Genomic DNA, 20,518 nt, shown 5'->3' on the forward strand with positions numbered 1-20,518 from the left:
TCCCAGCACCACTTATTGAAGAGACTGTCTTTTCTCAGTTGTATATCCTTGCCTCCTTTGTCATAGATTAGTTGACCATAGGTGCGTGGGTTTATCTCTGGGCTTTCTATCCTGTTCCATTGATCTATATTTCTGTTTTTGCACCAGTACCATATTATCTTGATTACTGTAGCTTTGTAGTATAGTCTGAAGTCAGGGAGTCTGATTCCTCCAGCTCCATTTTTTTCCCTCAAGACTGCTTTGGCTATTCGGGGTCTTTTGTGTCTCCATACAAATTTTAAGATTTTTGGTTCTAGTTCTGTAAAAAATGCCATTGGTAATTTGATAGGGATTGCATTGAATCTGTAGATTGCTTTGGGTAGTAGAGTCATTTTCACAATATTGATTCTTCCAATCTAAGAACATGGTATATCTCTCCATCTGTTGGTATCATCTTTAATTTCTTTCATCCGTGTCTTACAGTGTTCTGCATACAGGTCTTTTGTCTCCCTAGGTAGGTTTATTCCTAGGTATTTTATTCTTTTTGTTGCAGTGGTAAATGGGAGTGTTTCCTTAATTTCTCTTTCAGATTTTTCATCATTAGTGTATAGGAATGCAAGAGATTTCTGTGCATTAGCTTTGTATCCTGCAACTTTACCAAATTCATTGATTAGCTCTAGTAGCTTTCTGGTAGCATCTTTAGGATTCTCTATGTATAGTACCATGTCATCTGCAAACAGTGACAGTTTTACTTCTTCTTTTCCAATTCGTATTCTTTTTATTTCTTTTTCTTCTCTGATTTCTGTGGCTAGGACTTCCAAAACTATGTTGAATAATAGTGGCGAGAGAGGACATACTTGTCTTGTACCTGATCTTAGAGGAAATGCTTTCAGTTTTTCACCATTGAGAATGATGTTTGCTGTGGGTTTGTCACATATGACCTTTATTATGTTGAGGTAGGTTCCCTCTATGCCCACTTTCTGGAGAGTTTTTATCATAAATTTGTGTTGAATATTCTCAAAAGCTTTTTCTGCATCTATTGAGATGATCATATGGTTTTTCTTCTTCAGTTTGTTAATATGGTGTATCACATTGATTGATTTGCATATATTGAAGAATCCTTGCATCCCTGGGATAAATCTCACTTGATCATGGTGTATGATCCCTTTATTGTGTTGTTAGATTCTGTTTGCTAGTATTTTGTTGAGAATTTTTGCATCTATATTCATCATTGATATTGGTCTGTAATTTTCTTTTTTTATAGTGTCTTTGTCTGGTTTTGGTATCAGGGTGATGATGGTCTCATAGAATGAGTTTGGGAGTGTTCCTTTCTCTGCAATTTTTTGGAAGAGTTTGAGAAGGATGGGTGTTAGCTCTTCTCTAAATGTTTGATAGAATACACCTGTGAAGCCATCTGGTCCTGGACTTTTGTTTGTTGGAAGATTTTTAATCACAGTTTCAGTTTCATTACTTGTGATTGGTCTGTTCATATATTCTATTTCTTCCTGGTTCAGTCTTGGAAGGTTATACCTTTCTAAGAATTTGTCCATTTCTTCCAGGTTGTTCATTTTATTGGCATAAAGTTGCTTGTAGTAGCCTCTTAGGATGCTTTGTATTTCTGCGATGTCTGTTGTAACTTCTCCTTTTTCATTTCTGATTTTTTTGATTTGAGTCCTCTCCCTCTTTTCCTTGATGAGTCTGGCTAATGGCTTATCCATTTTGTTTATCTTCTCAAAGAGCCAGCTTTTAGTTTTATTGATCTTTGCTATTGTTTTCTTTGTTTCTATTTTATTTATTTCTGCTCTGATCTTTATGATTTCTTTCCTTCTGCTAACTCTGGTTTTGTTTGTTCTTCTTTCTCTAGTTTCTTTAGGTGTAAGGTTAGATTGTTTACTTGAGATTTTTATTGTTTCTTTAGGTAGGCTTGTATAGCTATAAACTTCCCTCTTAGGACTGCTTTTGCTGCATCCCATAGGTTTTGGGTCATCGTATTTTCATTGTCATTTGTCTCTAGGTATTTTTTGATTTCCTCTTTGATTTCTTCAGTGATCTCTTGGTTATTTAGTAACGTATTGTTTAGCCTCCATGTGTTTGTGTTTTTTACATTTTTTTCCCTGTAATTCATTTCTAATCTCATAGCGCTGTGGTCAGAAAAGATGCTTGATATGATTTCAGTTTTCTTAAATTTACTGAGGCTTGATTTGTGACCCAAGATGTGATCTATCCTGGAGAATGTTCCGTGTGCACTTGAGAAGAAAGTGTAATCTGCGGTTTTTGGATGGAATGTCCTATAAATATCAATTAAATCTATCTGGTCTATTGTGTCATTTAAAGCTTGTGTTTTCTTAGTAATTTTCTGTTTGGATGATCTGTCATTGGTTTAAGTGAGGTGTTAAAGTCCCCCACTATTGTTGTTTTACTGTCGATTTCCTCTTTTATAGTTGTTAGCAGCTGCCCTATGTATTGAGGTGCTCCTATGTTGGGTGCATATATATTTATAATTGTTATATCATCTTCTTGGATTGACCCCTTATGTAGTCTCCTTCCTTGTCTCTTGTAACATTCTTTATTTTAAAGCCTATTTTATCTGATATGAGTATAGCTACTCCAGCTTTCTTTTGATTTCCATTTGCATGGAATATCTTTTTCCATCCCCTCACTTTCAGTCTGTATGTGTCCCTAGGTCTAAAGTGGGTCTCTTGTAGACAACATATATATGGGTCTTGTTTTTGTATCCATTCAGTGAGCCTGTGTCTTTTGGTTGGAGCATTTAATCCATTCACGTTTAAGGTAATTATCAATATGTATGTTCTTATGACCATTTTCTTAATTGTTTTGGGTTTGTTTTTGTAGGTCCTTTTCTTCTCTTGTGTTTCCCACTTAGAAAAGTTCCTTTAGCATTTGTTGTAGAGCTGGTTTGGTGGTGCTGAATTCTCTTAGCTTTTGCTTGTCTGTAAAGCTTTTGATTTCTCCATCAAATCTAAATGAGATCCTTGCTGGGTAGAGTAATCTTGGTTGTAGGTTCTTCCCTTTCATCACTTTAAATATGTCTTGCCACTCCCTTCTGGCTTGTAGAGTTTCTGCTGAGAAATCAGCTGTTAACCTATGGGAGTTCCCTTGTATGTTATTTGTCGTTTTTCCCTTGCTGCTTTCAATATTTTTCTTTGTCTTTAATTTTTGCCATTTTGATTACTATGTGTCTTGGCATGTTTCTCCTTGGGTTTATCCTGTATGGGACTCTCTGAGCTTCCTGGACTTGGGTGGCTATTTCCTTTCCCACGTTAGGGAAGTTTTTGACTATAATCTCTTCAAATATTTTCTCGGGTCCTTTCTCTCTCTCTTCTCCTTCTGGGTACCTTATAATGCGAATGTTGTTGCATTTAAATCTTGTCCCAGAGGTCTCTTAGTCTGTCTTCATTCTTTTCATTCTTTTTTCATTATTCCTGTTCTGCAGTAGTGAATTCCACCATTCTGTCTTCCAGGTCACTTATCCGTTCTTCTGCCTCAGTTATTCTGCTATTGATTCCTTCTAGTGTAGTTTTCATTTCAGTTATTGTATTGGTCGTCTCTGTTTGTTTGTTCTTTAATTCTTCTAGGTCTTTGTTAATCATTTCTTGCATCTTCTCAATCTTTGCCTCCATTCTTATTCCGAGGTCCTGGATCATCTTCACTATCATTATTCTGAATTCTTTTTCTGGAAGGTTGCCTATCTCCACTTCATTTAGTTGTTTTTCTGGGTTTTTTTCTTGTTCCTTCATCTGGTATATAGCCGTCTGCCTTTTCATCTTGTCTATCTTTCTGTAAATGTGGTTTTTGTTCCACAGGCTGCAGGATTGTAGTTTTTCTTGCTTCTGCTGTCTGCCCTCTGGTGGTTGAGGCTATCTAAGAGGCTTGATGGGAGGCTCTGGTGGTGGGTAGAGCTGACTGTTGCTGTGGTGGTCAGAGCTCCGTAAAACTTTAATCCAATTGACTGTTGATGGGTGGGGCTGGGTTCCCTCCCTGTTGGTTGTTTTGCCTGAGGCAACCCAACACTGGAGCCTACCTGGGCTCTTTGGTGGGGCTAATGGCAGACTCTGGGAGGGCTCACGCCAAGGAGTACTTCCCAGAACCTCCGCTGCCAGTGTCCTTGTCCCCACGGTGAAACAGACCCAGCCCCCACCTCTGCAGGAGACCCTCCAACACTAGCAGGTAGGTCTGGTTCAGTCTCCCCTGGGGTCACTGCTCCTTCCCCTGGGTCCTGATGCACACACTACTTTGTGTGTGCCCTCCAGAAGTGGAGTCTCTGTTTCCCCCAGTCCTGTCAAAGTCCTGCAATCAATTCCCACTGGGCTTCAAAGTCTGATTCTCTATGAATTCCTCCTCCTTTTGCTGGACCCCCAGGTTGGCAGCCTGACGTGGGGCTCAGAATCTTCACTCCAGTGGTGGACTTCTGTGGTATAAGTGTTCACCAGTCTGTGAGTCACCCACGCAGCAGTTATGGGATTTGATTTTACTCTGATTGCATCCCTCCTACCGTCTCACTGTGGCTTCTCCTCTGTCCTTGGACGTGGGGTATCCTCCTTGGTGAAGTCCAGTGTCTTCCTGTTGACGATTGTCCAGCAGCCAGTTGTGATTCTGGTGCTCTCACAAGAGGGAGTGAGAGCATGTCCTCTACTCCACCATCTTGGTTAATCCTCTTGCATATATATTTATAATTGTTATATCTTCTTCTTGGATTGATCCCTTGATCATTATGTAGTGTCCTTCCTTGTCTCTTGTAACATTCTTTATTTTAAAGTCTATTTTATCTGATATGAGTATTGTTACTCCAGCTTTGTTTTGATTTCCATTTGCATGGAATATCTTTTTCCATCCCCTCACTTTCAGTCTGAATGTGTCCCTAGGTCTGAAGTGGGTGTCTTGTAGACAGCATATATATGGGTCTTGTTTCTGTATCCATTCAGCAAGCCTGTGTCTTTTAGTTGAAGCATTTAATCCATTCATGTTTAAGGTAATTATCAATATGTATGTTCCTATTACCATTTTCTTAATTGTTTTGGTTTTGTTTTTGTAGGTCCTTTTCTTATCTTCTGTTTCCCAGTTAGAGAAGTTCCTTTAGCATTTCTTGTAGAGCTGGTTTGGTGGTGCTGAATTCCCTTTGCTTTTGCTTACCTGTAAAGCTTTTGTTTTCTCTATTAAATCTGAATGAGATCCTTGCCGTGTAGAGTAAACTTGGTTGTAGGTTCTTCCCTTTCATCACTTTAAATATGTCCTGCCACTCCCTTCTGGCTTGTAGAGTTTCCACTGAGAAATCAGCTGTTTACTTTATGGGAGTTCCCTTGTATCGTATTTGTCATTTTTCCCTTGCTGCTTTCAATAATATTTCTTTGTCTTTAATTTTTGCCAACTTGATTACTATGTGTCTTGGTGTGTTTCTCCTTGGGTTTATCCTGTATGGGACTCTCTGTGCTTCCTGGACTTGGGTGGCTATTTCCTTTCCCATGTTAGGGAAGTTTTTGACTATAATTTCTTCAAATATTTTCTCGGGTCCTTTCTCACTCTTTTCTCCTTCTAGGACCCCTGTAATGCAAATGTTGTTGCGTTTAATCTTGTCCCAGAGGTCTCTTAGGCTGTCTTCATTTCTTTTCGTCCTTTTTTCATTATTCTGTTCCGCAGCAGTGAATTCCACCATTCTGTCTTCCAGGTCACTTATCCGTTCTTCTGCCTCAGTTATTCTGCTATTGATTCTTTCTAGTGTATTTTTCATTTCAGTTATTGTGTTGTTCATTTCTGTCTGTTCGTTCTTTAATTCTTCTAGATCTTTATTAAACATTTCTTGCATCTTCTCGATCTTTGCCTCCATCTTATTCCGAGGTCCTCGATAATCTTCGCTTTCATTATTCTGAATTCTTTTTCTGGAAGGTTGCCTATCTCCACTTCATTTAATTGTTTTTTCTGGGGTTTTATCTTGTTCCTTCATCTGGTACATAGCCCTCTGTCTTTTCATCTTGTCTGTCTTTCTGTGAATGTGGTTTTTGTTCCACAGGCTGCAGGATTGTAGTTGTTCTTGCTTATGCTTTCTGCTCTCTGGTGGATGAGGCTATCTAAGAGGCTTGTTCTGCTTGCATATCTTGACTGCTGTAAATAATGCTGCAGTGAACATAAGGTTGAATATATCTTTCTGAACTAATGGTTTTGTTTTCTTTGTGGAAATACCTGGAAGTAGAATTGCTGACACTAGAGGGTATTATGCTAAATGAAATAAATAAGACAGAGAAAGACAAATATTTTATGATCTCAATTATAATGGAATCTGAAAAACAAAACAAAGGAAACAAAACAGAACAGAAACAGACTCATAGATTCACAGAGCAAACTAGTGGTTGCCAGAGGAGTGAAGTAGGGTTGGCAAAATAGGTGAAGAGAATTAAGAGGTACAAACTTTGAGTTAGAAAATAAATAAGTCACAGGGGTGTAATTTAGTCATAGCATAAGGAATATAGTCAATGATACTTTTGTGTATGCTGACAGATGGCTACTAGACTTAATGTGGTGATCATTTCATAATGTATTTGATTGTCAAATAACTGTGTTGTATACCAGAAACTAATAACATTGTACATCAACTATACTTTCATAAAAAATAAAGTGGCTGAGGACACATAAAAAGCCAATAGAAGAGTAATATGATATATTTATCTTAATTTTCCACTTCTGTTGCTCTCTGTTCATTCCTGATATTCCAGGTTTCCTTCTTGTATAATTCCCCTTCTGTCTGAAGATCTTCCTTTAGCAATTATTTTAGAGCAACAGTTTTTCTTAATTTTCTTTCATCTGAGAATGTCTTTATTTTAGTTCATGGAGGATTTTTTTTCTGAAGATAGAATCCAGGTTTTACAGTTGTTTTCTTTTAGCACTTGAAATGTACTGTTCTGCTTTCTTCTTGGCTCCATGGTTTCTAATGAGAACTGTGCAGCCATTTGAATTTTTGTTCATCTATAAGTAATGCATAATTTTACTCAGGTTGCTTTCCATATTTTTCTTTGTGTTTAGTTTCCAGTAGTTTGATTGTGATTTGTCCTGGCATGGATTTCTTCATGTTTATCCTTTTCTGGTTTTTCTGAGATTATTGAATTTGTAGGTGTATGTTTTTCCTCAAATTCAGGAATTTTTCAGTCATTATTTCTTCAAATATTTTTACTATGCTGTACGTTTTCTCATCTTATCCTGGTCCTTTGTTGACATGAATATTAGTCTTTTTGGAATTATTCCACAAGTAACTGAGGCTCTCAACTTTTTTCCAGTCATTTTTCTCTATTTTTCACATTGGATAATTTCTATTGAGCTATCTTTACATTTTCAAACTGTTTCTTCTGTCACATCCGTTCTGCTATCTGCCCATTTAGTGAGTTTAATGATACCTTAGTTATTCTATTTTTCAGTTCTAGTTAACATTTCCATTTAGTTCTTCTTTATATCTTCTTTTTCTGAGACTTTTAAACTTTCCAGTCATTTCAAGAGTGTTCACAATTGCTTGGAGTTATTTTAAAATTTGTCCGACAATTTCAATTTCCATGTCATCTGGGATAGGTGTCTCTTAATTGTCTTTTTCCATGGGAAGTGAGGTTTTCCTGATTCTTTAAATGCCATGTAATTTTGGATTGTATCCTAGACTTTCTGAATTTTATTTTATGAGTCTACTTCTTATTTAAGTCCTACAGAGAATTTTAGCATTTTTGTTTTAGCATATATTCAGTCTACTTGGGTTTAGGCCACAAGTCCTGAGCAGCTTTATATGGACAGTAGTCTCAGCATCAGTTGTGTAGTCAAAGCCTCTGCAATGTTACTTGAATCCTTCCTTCATGTGTACCACCTACTGGGGGATTTGAGCAGTGGTCTATCCCACTATAATTTAGTTCTCAAAGTCTTTATATGCTGTTTAGGGTCAGATACATACATGTTCAGCCTGTGCTGAGCCCAGGAGTTCATAAACAACCATAAGAGGTCTCTTTCTGAGCTTTTTCCTATCTGTAATCTCCCCCATATTTCCTGTTTTCCAAGGGTTTCCTTCTCAGTCACCTGGCCAGGAAGCTGAAACTCTAGTTATCCTATTCTGCCGTGTATTTCACACAAAAGCGTCCAAGTCCAGGGCCAGGCAGTGGGAGAATAGAGGGGGAAAAATGTCACCCAATGTTACTACTGCAGCTCCTTTAACCAGAGAAGATTGCCTTCCCTCAGAGTTTTGGATCCTGTGGCTCCTGTTATTGCCCTGCTGCAAAGAAATTGTTTGGGGGCCAGGACACAAGAGAACAGAGAATGGAAAAAAAGGAGAAAAACCCAGTAGCTTTCTACTCTCCTTTCCCACTCCTTAAGTCGTTCCTAGTAGTCTTCTTTCAGATCTCTCTTTGTCCAATTAGTTCCCACTTCCTAGTTTTGAGCTGTGTTGATTTTAGGTATGGGGATAATGGAGGAGAAAAATGAATGTGGCAGTTTTATTTTCATTTGGGTGGTACTTGAAATCCTGGTCGTCGTCTACTATTTACTTGTTAGAGTCTTCAGCAACTGCTGCATGAAACAGAGAATAGAGCAGTGCTCATCAAGGGTTGGGGAGCAGAGGACAGGGAGAGATGTTCAATTGGTATAAAGTTTCAGTTATGCAAGATGAATAAGTTCTTGAGACCTGCTGTACAACAGAGGACCTATATTTAACAATACTGTGTTGCCCACTTAAAATTTGTTAAAAGGGTAGATCTCATGTGAAATGCTTCAAAAAAATGAGGTGAGATACAAACTTTATGATGTAATGGATATGTCTATTACTTTGATTATGGAGATGGTTTCATGGGTATGTGCTTATATTCAAACTCATTTAATTATGGACTTAAATATGTGCAGCATTTTTGTATATCAATGATACCTCAATAAAGCTGTTAAAAAAATAGCTGCTGCATGCATTTTGCCCAGATTTTCTAGCCACATTTAATGGGAAAGATAGTGTGTGATTACTTTCTTACTCAGAACGAGAGCCTCCCATCAGCCATATGATCTTTTGTTTGCTGAGGCATATTTTTGCTGAGATATATTTTTTAAACATCATGGCCTTCTATGTATGAATCAGTTTCATCACTGGTTGAGAGTCTTTATGATAGTAGGATACAGTATCTTACCCAGAGTTGTATGACCTGCAGTGCTTAGGAGAATGATGTGTACATCACCCATTGTTACACAGAAACTATTTGTTGAATAGTTTAATAGTGATTACATAAAATCAATTAACTTTCCCTCTGGATCATTCCAATTAAGACAATCTAGGGGAAATCCAGATGTTTTGAATACAGTTATGAATAAAATAAAATAGCTATTATACATTCATCTCTTTACCATAAAATCAAGTAAAAGACCTGCACCTAAGTAAAATCCTCTTCTAATAGAGAGGGAGGGAGGGAGGGAGGGAGAGAAAGAGAGAACAAACCTACATAACTAATTGTTAGAAGGTGCTTAATGTCATTAAAAATAATGTTCAAAATTGATTTCCTAAGGAGAAACTGCTAAAATGACTACATTTTAGCCCTTCTGTCATTAGAGTTACATTAAAGGTTTCAACCTCATGATTTGACTCAAGTCATTTGACTCAGTTTTTATTGGTAGATCAATAATTAATGGAATAGCCTGAGCAATTTCAGAACTAACTATTAATTTGACAACATTTATTTAACAAATATCAAACTCCTACACTATGAAAAGCTCTTGATAATGTGATGGGATGCAAAAGTGAGTGAAATAGTTACTTTCCTCCATGATAGAGGCTGACAGACTTTTTCTGCAAAGCATCACATAGTAACTATTTTAGGCTTTTCAGGCCGTATGGTCTGTGTCACAACCACTCAACTCTGCTGTTGTAGTGCAGAAACACATGGACAATATGTATAGACAAAATGTATATGAATGGGCATGGCTGTCTTTCAGTAAAACTTTATTTACTAAAGCACACTGAACTTGGGTTCTAGTTTGCCTGGGTACTATGGGAGTACAGGATATGAGTCCTCTAACCTAGTCTGCCAAAAATGATGCTTGCAGAAGTCTTCCTGGAAAAGGTGATGTCTGAGATAAATTCCAAAGTAAAAGTAAAGTTAGGTGAAGAATTATCAGAGAGAAAAAGGTGGGGTTGAAGTATATTTTATCAGGAGGAAATAACATGAGCAGAGGTACAGAGGTATGTGTAAAGAATTACCCATAGATTTGGATTTTCTGAAGCTTAAAAGAAAAGGCCAGGGGTGAGTGCTTCTAAGCCGGTGTGGTGCTCAAGCGAGAGATGAGTTTGGAAAAGTCAGTAGGTATCCAGTGAAGGGTCTTAGGCAAAGCATCAGTGTGTTCAGGTTTTCATTTTATATAAATACACTTTCTAAGTGTGTGTGGAACTCAAGTGAGATGGAAGATGGGGGTGGGGAAACAAGAATGGCGTGTGCCACAATTGCTGAGCACTTCATCATTTCCCTGTTGATCACTGGATTTTTTCCTGTTTTGGTATCTTGCCTACAAAGACACTGGATTTTATGCTGTGACTTAAGACAAGCTTCAGATGATTCTTTTCCTTCCTTTGTGATTCTAAGGCAAAGCATAACCCTGATATCATCTGATGGTGAATATTTTTCCAACTTTAGTGAAGAATAATTTACAAATATACTTGTATATATTTAAAGTATACAATGTGATGATTTGATATACATGTACATTGTGGAATGATTACCAAGATCAAGATAATTAATACATCCGTCACCTCATATAGTTAACTCTTTATGTGTGTGCGTGTGTGTGTGTTAAGAATGCTTCAAATCTACTCTCAGCAACTTTCAATTATAAAATACCATATTATTAACTGTACTCACTATGCTGTACATTAGATCCTCAGAATTTATTCTTATAACTGAAAGTTTCTACCCTTTGACCTACATCACCACATTTCTTCCTCTTCCACAGTCCCTGGCAACCATTGTATTCTCTGTTTCTACGAAATTGGCTTTTTTTCTTTTTTTTTTTTTTTTTTAAGATTCCACATGTAAGTGATGTCATAAGATATTTGTCTTTCTCTGTTTGGTTTATTTCACTTAGCATAATGTGTGCTAGATCCATCCATGTTGCAAATGACAGAATTTACTTTTATTGTGGCTGAATAATACTCCATTACATATATAAGATATAAAATATATAGGATATATAAGATATATAAAATATAAGATAACATAAGATGTAAGATAAGCTATAGGATATTATATATACCATATATATAGAATTATATATTATATACACATATATACAGGTCTTCCTCCACTTATGATTGGTTTACATTCTGATAAACCCATCATCAATCGAAAGTGTCATAAGTTGAAATGCGTTTGATACAACTAACCTATCAAACATCACAGCTTAGCCTAGCCTAACCTAACCGTGCTCAGAACACTTACACTAGCCTACAGTGGGGCAAAGTCATGTAACACAAAGCCTATTCTATAATAAAGTGTTGCATATCACATGTAGTTCATTGAATACTGTACTGAAAGTGGAAAACAGAATCGTTGTGAGGTTACTGCATTGTTGTAAATATATTGGGTGTTTACCCTTGTGATCCTGTCGCTGACTGCTGCCACTGCCCAGTATCACAAGAGAGTATCCTACAGTGGTAGCCCAGGAAAAGTTCAAATGCAAAGTCTGAACTACTTTTTCCAGTGCATGCATATTGCTTTCACACACATTGTAAAGTTGCAAAATCTAAGCTGAACCATCGTAAGTTGGGTACTGTCTGTATATATACATCTCTTATCTTCTTTATTCATCTTTTGGAGGACATTTAGGTTGTTTTTTGTATCTAAACTATTATGAATAATGCTGCAATGAACATGGATGTGCAGATATCTCTTTAAGATACTGATTTCACTTCCTTCATATATATACCCAGGAGCAAGATTTATGGATGATATGGTAGTTCTATTTTTAATTTTTTGAGGAACAGCCATACTGTTTTCTATAATGGCTGTACCAATTTACATTACTACCAGCAGTGTATAAGGTCTTCTTTTCTCCACATCTTCACCAATATATGGTATGTCTTGTCTATTTGGTAGTCATCTTAACAGGTGTGAGGTGATAACTTATGCTTTTGAGGTGCATTTCCCTGCTGATTAGTGATGTTGAGCACCTTTTCATATACCTATTGGCCATTTGAATGTCTTTGGGAAAATGTCTATTTGGGTCCTTTGACCATTTTTCAATTGTTTGTTTTTGCTATTGAGTTGTATGAGTTCTTTATATATTTTGGATATTAAACCCTTTTAGATATATGGTTTGCGAGTATCTTCTCCCATTCTGTAGGTTGCCTTTTTGACTTATTGTTTACTTTGCTGTGCTGAAGCTTTTTACTTTGATATAGTCTCTTTTGTTTATTTTAATTGTTGCCTATGCTACTGGTGTCTTATCCAAGAAATCATTGCCAAGGAACCTTTTATTCTGTTTTCTTCTAGAAGTTTTATGGTTTCAGGTCTTACATTTGAGTCTTTGATCCATTTTGAGTTAAATTTTGTAAGTGGTATAAAGTGTCCAGTTTTATTTCTTTGCCTGTTTTCTCAACAGCATTTATTGAAGAAACTATCCTTTTCCTACTGTGTGTTCTTGGCACCATTATCAAAAGTTAATTGACCGTGTATGCATGGATTTATGTCTGGGCTCTCTATTCTGATCCAATGATCTATGTGTGTGTTTTTATGCCTGGACCATATTGTTTTGATTACTATAGCTTTGTAATATAGCTTGAAATCAAAAAGTGTCTACATTTAAAAATGTATCATCACAAATAATAGTATGGTAATATAGTAATTTGAGGGCAGATGACAATAAAGTAACTTGAGGAAATATTTTCAGTGTAGACTTTCTCAAGTTATTTTATTGTCACCTGCCTGTAAATTACTGTAATACCTCAACATATATATATAGGGATTAGGAATGTGCCCTCTAGAGTTAGGAGACACAAAACTTGCACAATAATAAACAGTGGTCCTGGCAAAACAAATAACATGCTCTTTCCCTGACATAAACACAAAATAAAACAGAGCAAACCTAAAGGAAAACCAAAACTCCTGATTCAGCTATACCACTGTCCTGCAGTTTATTCACTCTGCTTAATTCTTCCCACTTTGTCATCTCTAATTCTTAATCCAGAAGACCAGCATATGTGGAATAAATAGAAATCTTTTCAGTTCATTATACTTCACCTTGGGATAGCTCTTGTTTCCAGATGTCCTGGAAACTGTTTCTACTTAGCAAATACATTTCTTTCTTAGGAAACCATACTTACTCACAAACTATCACACTGACAAACCAGATATGAAAGAGAGATACCATCCTCCATACCCAATTTTCTCTTCTTTTTATGCTTTAGAGACATAAATTCATTTTGGCTTTCATGAAAAGACTGGAGTTAGCAGCTTTTTGCCTGGAGTCATCCTAGTAGATGTGTGGGCTTTCGAGTCGTTGGATCTGGATTCAAATGTCAGCTCTTGCACTTAACTACGCTTAATGTCTAAACTGAGAAATTTAGATGTTTAAGCTCACTTTCTTTTTCCATATATATGTAGATAATTTAACATAAATAAAAACCCATAGAATTATTGTCAAGATTCAAATAAAATTTTGTAGGTGTTATTAGCTCTTTTCAGAAATGAGGAAACCAAGGGTAATTGAAGTTAAGTATGCTGTACAATCATATTCTATAATAACAAGTAACATTTTTTGCACTCAGAAAATGTTAGTGTCATATGTTCTTCTGATATCCTTTCTTTATGGGAAAACAAAGCTTAGAGTTGATTCATAGATACCATTAAAAACATTCATCTACCTAAACTGTTGAGTCAGGTCAACATAACTGGAATGAAGTGAGGTTGGCATATTCCCTGCCCAATAGGAATTTTTGTTTTGATATACACCTTATTCCCCTCTGATTTGGGAAGTTTATACTGATGCTAATGTGTGTGTGCACACATACATAGCAGAGATGGTAGTCCAGCAAGAAGCGAGGGGCAATCCCAAGACTCTAGTCAGCACCACTTCTAAATTCAGTTGCTCTGAGCTGACTTAAATCCATCTTTCTCCATCTCCTGGGCAGGGTCTCTGTAGAGACATGGTAGTTCTGAGTCTGTGGCCTCATCTGGTACAAAACTGTTCTCTAATGAAAGGCCTGGGGCCAGAGACCTCATTTACTTTCCCCAGAGTCTTCACAGATGGAAATGAGGATTTCTATTTCACAAAGCAAAAGGGCATGCTGTCGGAACTACAGCGTCTGCTTCTCGATTCAATAAAGCAAATTCAAAACCTAATGTCCCCCGCTGCTGACCTTGTCACGGTGATTGTGTTTTTTCAACACGGTTGTATCTCCTTTGTAACTGTGTTTAACTCACTGCAGGGCCAGACACTTGCATACATGGGAACAGTGCTGCAAAAGCCTTTGCCCTGTTCAGTGCTGTAAGAAGAAGGATTCTTCAGAGGTGCCAGGAGAGATCTGTGGCTGCCAACAGAAGGTTTTAGAGACAACTATTTACCATTCTGGACTTTTCCTTTTAGGTACTATGCAGGGATAAACATTAGAATTCCATAGATACAACTTCTTCCTTTATAAATGAGGAATCTGAGGTCCAGAAGTTTAACAACTTGCCTAAATTTATATCAATACATCAGTTGGTGGAGGTATCCTAAAATGGCGGCCACAGAAGGTCTGTGTGCCACTGTCCAGGCAAAATCTCTGCATTATAAACTCCTAGGAGGACTTGCTGTGTTGAGGGCCTGCTATGGTGTGCTTGGTTCATCATGGAGAGTGGGGCCAAAGCCTGTGAGGTCACACTGTCTGGGAATTTCTGTGAATAGAGGACTAAATCCATGAAGGTTGTGGATGGCCTGATGATCCACAATGGGGACCTGTTAACTACTATGTCGATACCAGTATGTGCCATGTGACACTCAGACAGTGTGCACTGGGCATCAAAGTGAAGATCATGTTGCCCTGGGGCCCAAGTGGTAAGATTGGCCTTAAGAAGCCCCTGCCTGACCATGTGAGCATTATGGAACCCAGAGATGAGATACTGCCCACCACCTCTGTCTCAGAACAGAACGGTGGGAAGCCAGAGCTGCCAGCTATGCCCCAGACAGTATGCACGGCATAACAGGGTCTCCTTGGCAGTTGGATCTGTAGTCTGCAGGTTGCTCTCTAAAGATCTTTAGTAAAATCTGTTTAAAAAGAGAAAAAAAATCAAGATCTCACACAAGAGTCTTTTTATAGCCGCAGGTTGTATTCTCCATTTACTAATCTCTAATCATCACTTATTTTACTCTGGACCAGTGTTTCTTTCAGATCAGAGTTTCTCCAAGTATGATCCCTGAGAAATCTGCATCAGAATCTCCTTGTGTGCCAGTTAGAATGCTGATTCCTGGGACCTGCTCCAGGACTATAATTTTCATGTCTCTGAAATTGGAGAAATTTTCATTTTCAACATGCACCTGAGGTGATTCCTATGAAATATAGCATTTTTTCTTTTTCTTTTGAACTAAATTTAGACTTACAGAAGAATTGCAAAGATAGTACAGAAAGTTTCCATGTACACTTCATCCAGCTTCTTTTAATGTTAACATTTTACCTAATAATATAGTATACCTATCAAACCAAAAAATTACCATTGGAACATTATTAATAACCAATTATGGACTTTATTCATATTTTACCAATTTTTTTTCACTAACTATATTTTTGTTGTTCTAGGACCCAAATTACGGTCCCACATTGCTTTTAGTTATTATCTATACCAAATTTTACTGCTCTAGATTGTAATCCCATGTTCCACACTACAGAGACTGAATCCTGGCTCTGAAGGCAGCCAAAGGCTTAATTCAGGTACTCATCTGATGGTACTTAAGTTCAAGCTACAATGACAGTACTCTTAATAATGCTGCAGAGATTCAATCACTCAGAAACAAAATTGAAGGACACATAAAACACCATTCAGTCTCTCATTTTACTGATAGAGTTCCTGCATCCTAGAGAAGAAATTTGAGCAAGTTGATGGAAATATTGGAACTGTAGTCCATTTCACTTGTCTCCAAGTTTCCTTGTAATTTCTTTAAGCATCTGGCTTTGATTATAGTTCTTTCCTTTATTCTCAAAGTGAAGGTCAATGAACAGCTTTAAAAAGTATTATCCATGATTTCATATGGTTCTTCCAGTTATCCATGAGAGGAATATGAGAAGTCTAGTTTTCTCCAATTTGGCGATCAGGAAACAGGTTCAGAGAGTTAAAACTGAGGTCCCCAAGGTTCCATGGCAAGCATACAGATAAGCCCTAACCACGCCTCTACAAGCTGACTCCTGAATTAATGCCATTCTGCAGTATGCCACACGCCTCCAGCCCTGAATTTATGCACTCTGTGCTGAAATGGATATTTTGTGTATTCAAATAGAACATTTGGAGGAGTGAGTATTTATACACAAATTCAAATAGGGCACCCAAATGGAGAAACGTTGTGAACCTGGCATATTTAGCAATTATAAATGGGAGACATGACTGTGGGAAGGGAAATGACATAAATCAGTGTGAATATCTATTCTTGGTGGAAAAGGATAGATAATTCTAAGGTTTTTTTTTTTAACATCTTTATTGGAGTATAATTGCTCTACAATGGTGTGTTAGTTTCTGCTTTATAACAAAGTGAATCAGCCATACATATACATATATCCCCATATCTCCTCCCTCTTGCATCTCCCTCCCACCCTCCCTATCCCATCCCTTTAGGTGGATGCAAAGCACCAAGCTGATCTCCCTGTGCTATGCAGCTGCTTCCCACTAGCTATCTGTGTTACATTTGGTAGTGTATATATGTCCATGACACTCTCTCACTTCGTCCCAGCTTACCCTTCCCCCTCCCCATGTCCTCAAGTCCATTCTCTACCTCTGTGTCTTTATTCCTATCCTGCCCCTAGGTTCTTCAGAACTTTTTTTTTTTTTTTAGATCCCATATATATGTGTTAGCATACTGTATTTGTTTTTCTCTTTCTGACTTACTACACTCTGTATGACAGACTCTAGGTCCATCCACCTCACTACAAATAACTCAATTTCGTTTATTTTTATGGCTGACTAATATTCCATTGTATATATGTGCCACGTCTTTTATCCATTCATCTGTTGATGGACACTTAGGTTGCTTCCATGTCCTGGCTATTGTAAATAGAGCTGCAATGAACAGTGTGGTACATGACTCTTTTTGAATTATGGTTTTCTCAGGGTATATGCCCAGGAGTGGGATTGCTGGGTCATATGGTAGTTCTACTTTAGTTTTTTAAGGAACCTCCATACTGTTCTCCATAGTGGCTGTATCAATTTACATTCCCACCAACAATACAAGAGGGTTCCCTTTTCTCCACACCCTCTTCAGCATTTATTTTTTGTAGATTTTTTGATGACGGCCATTCTGACCAGTGTGAGGTGATACCTCATTGTAGTTTTGATTTGCATTTCTCTCATGATTAGTGACGTTGAGCATCCTTTCATGTGTTTGTTGGCAATCTGTATATCTTCTTTGGAGAAATGTCTATTTAGGTCTTCTGACCATTTTTGGATTGGGTTGTTTGTTTTTCTGATATTGAGCTGCATGAGCTGCTTGTAAAGTTTGGAGATTAATCCTTTGTCAGTTGCTTCATTTGCAAATATTTTCTCCCATTCTAAGGGTTGTCTTTTTGTCTTGTTTATGGTTTCCTTTGCTGTGCAAAAGCTTTTAAGTTTCATTAGGTCCCAATTGTTTAGTTTTCGTTTTATTTCCGTCTCTAGGAGGTGGGTCAAAAAGGACCTTGCTGTGATTTATGTGATTTATGTTACAGAGTGTTCTGCCTAAGTTTTCCTCTAAGGGTTTTATAGTGTCTGGCCTTACATTTAGGTCTTTAATTCATTTTGAGTTTATTTTTGTGTATGGTGTTAGGGAGTATTCTAATTTCATTCTTTTACATGTAGCTGTCCAGTTTTCCCAGCACCACTTATTGAAGAGGCTGTCTTCTCTCCATTGTATATTCTTGCCTCCTTTATCAAAGATAAGGTGACCATATGTGTGTGGGTTTATCTCTGGGCTTTCTATCCTGTTCCATTGATCTATATTTCTGTTTTTGTGCCAGTACCATACTGTCTTGATTACTGTAGCTTTGTAATATGCTCTGAAGTCAGGGAGCCTGATTTCTCCAGCTCCGTCTTTCTTTCTCAAGATTGCTTTGGCTATTTGGGGTCTTTGTGTTTCCATAGAAATTGTGAACTTTTTTGTTCTAGTTCTGTGAAAAATGCCAGTGGTAGTTTGATAGGGATTGCATTGAATCTGTAGATTGCTTTGGGTAGTAGAGTCATTTTCACAATGTTGATTCTTCCAATCCAAGAACATGGTATATCTCTCCATCTGTTTGTATCATTTTTAATATCTTTCATCAGTGTCTGATAGTTTTCTGCATACAGGTCTTTTGTCTCCTTAGGTTGGTTTATTCCTAGGTATTCCTAGGTATTTTATTCTTTTTGTTGCAATGCTAAATGGGAGTGTTTCCTTAATTTTGCTTTCAGATTTTTCATCATTAGTGTATAGGAATGCAAGAGATTTCTGTGCATTAATTTTGTATCCTGTTAGTTTACAAAATTCATGGATTAGCTCTAGTAGCTTTCTGGTAGCATCTTTAGGGTTCTCTATGTGTAGTATCATGTCATCTGCAAACACTGAGAGCTTTACTACTTCTTTTCCGATTTGGATTCCTTTTTTTTCTTTTGCTTCTGTGATTGCTGTGGCTAAAACTTCCAAAACTATGTTGAATAATAATGGTGAGAGTGGGCAACCTTATCTTGTTCCTGATCTTAGTGGAAATGTTTTCTGTGTTTCATCATTGAGAACGGTGTTGGCTGTGTGTGTTGTCGTATATGGCCTTTATTATGTTGAGGCAAGTTCCCTCTATGCCTACTTTCTGGAGGTTTTTTTTTTTTATCAAAAATGGGTGTTGATTTCTGTCTAAAGCTTTTACTGCATCTATTGAGATGATCATATGGGTTTTCGCCTTCAACTTGTTAATATGGTGTATCACATTGATTGATTTGCATATATTGAAGAATCCTTGCATTCCTGGGATAAATCCCACTTGATCATGGTGTATGATCCTTTTAATGTGCTGCTGCATTCTGTTTGCTAGTATTTTGTTGAGGAGTTTTGCATCTATGTTCATCGGTGTTATTGGCCTGTAGTTTTCTTTTTTTGTGACATCTTTGTCTGGTTTTGGTATCAGGGTGATGGTGGCCTCTTAGAATGAGTTTGGGAGTGTTCCCCCCTCTGCTGTATTTTAGAAGTGTTTGAGAAAGACAGGTTTAACTCTTCTTTCAGTGTTTGATAGAATTCAACTGTGAAGCCATCTGGTGCTGGGCTTTTATTTGTTGGAAGAATTTTAATCACAGTTTCAGTTTCAGTGCTTGTGATTGGTCTGTTTTTATTTTCTATTTCTTCCTGGTTTAGTCTCAGAAGGTTGTGCTTTTGTAAGAATTTGTCCATTTCTTCCAGGTTTTCCATTTTATTGGCATATAGTTGCTTGTAGTAATCTCTCATGATCCTTTGTATTTCTGCAGTGTCAGCTGTTACTTCTCCTTTTTCATCTCCAATTCTATTGATTTGAGTCTTCTCCCTTTTTTTCTTCATGAGTCTGGCTAATGGTTTATCAATTTTGTTTATCTTCTCAAAGAACCAGCTTTTAGTTTTATTGATCTTTGTCATTGTTTCCTTCATTTCTTTTTCATTTATTTCTGATCTGATCCTTATGATTTCTTTTCTTTTGTAACTTTGGGGTTTTTTGTTCTTCTTTCTCTAATTGCTTTAGGTGTAAGGCTAGGTTGTTTATTTGAGATACTTCTTGTTTCTTGAGGTAGGATTGTATTGCTATAAACTCCCCTCTTAGAACTGCTTTTGCTGCATCACAAAGGTTTTGGGTGGTCGTGTTTTAATTGTCATTTGTTTCTGGGTTCTTTTAAATTTCTTCTTTGATTTCTTCAATGATCTATTGGTTATTTCATACTGTATTGTTTAGCCTGCATGTGTTTGTATTTTTTACATATTTTTTCCTGTAATATCTAGTCTCATAGTGTTGTGGTCAGAAAAGATACTTGATACGATTTCAATTTTCTTAAATTTACCAAGGCTTGGTTTGTGACCCAAGATATGATCTATCCTGCAGAATGTTCCATGAGCACTTGAGAAGAAAGTGTATTCTGTTGTTTTGGGGTGGAATGTCCTGTAAATATCAATTAAGGCCATTTTGTTTAATGTGTCATTTAAAGCTTGTGTTTCCTTATTTATTTTCATTTTGGTTGATCTGTCAGTTGGTGAAAGTGGAGTGTTAAAGTCCCCTACAATGATTGTGTTACTGTCGATTTCCCCTTTTATGGCTGTTAGCATTTGCCTTATGTATTGAGGTTGGGTGCGTAAGTATTTACAATTGTTATATGTTCTTCTTGGATTGAACCCT

The 20,518-nt window shown here is 37.1% G+C and overlaps 1 pseudogene; it reads left to right on the plus strand.

The window, feature by feature from the left end:
• The first annotated feature begins 14,808 nt into the window (after positions 1-14,808).
• Positions 14,809-15,161, plus strand: LOC118891715 (annotated as a pseudogene).
• Positions 15,162-20,518: the final 5,357 nt, after the last annotated feature.

This window comes from Balaenoptera musculus, chromosome 3 (genome assembly GCF_009873245.2).
Source record: "Balaenoptera musculus isolate JJ_BM4_2016_0621 chromosome 3, mBalMus1.pri.v3, whole genome shotgun sequence".
Lineage (NCBI taxonomy): Eukaryota > Metazoa > Chordata > Mammalia > Artiodactyla > Balaenopteridae > Balaenoptera > Balaenoptera musculus.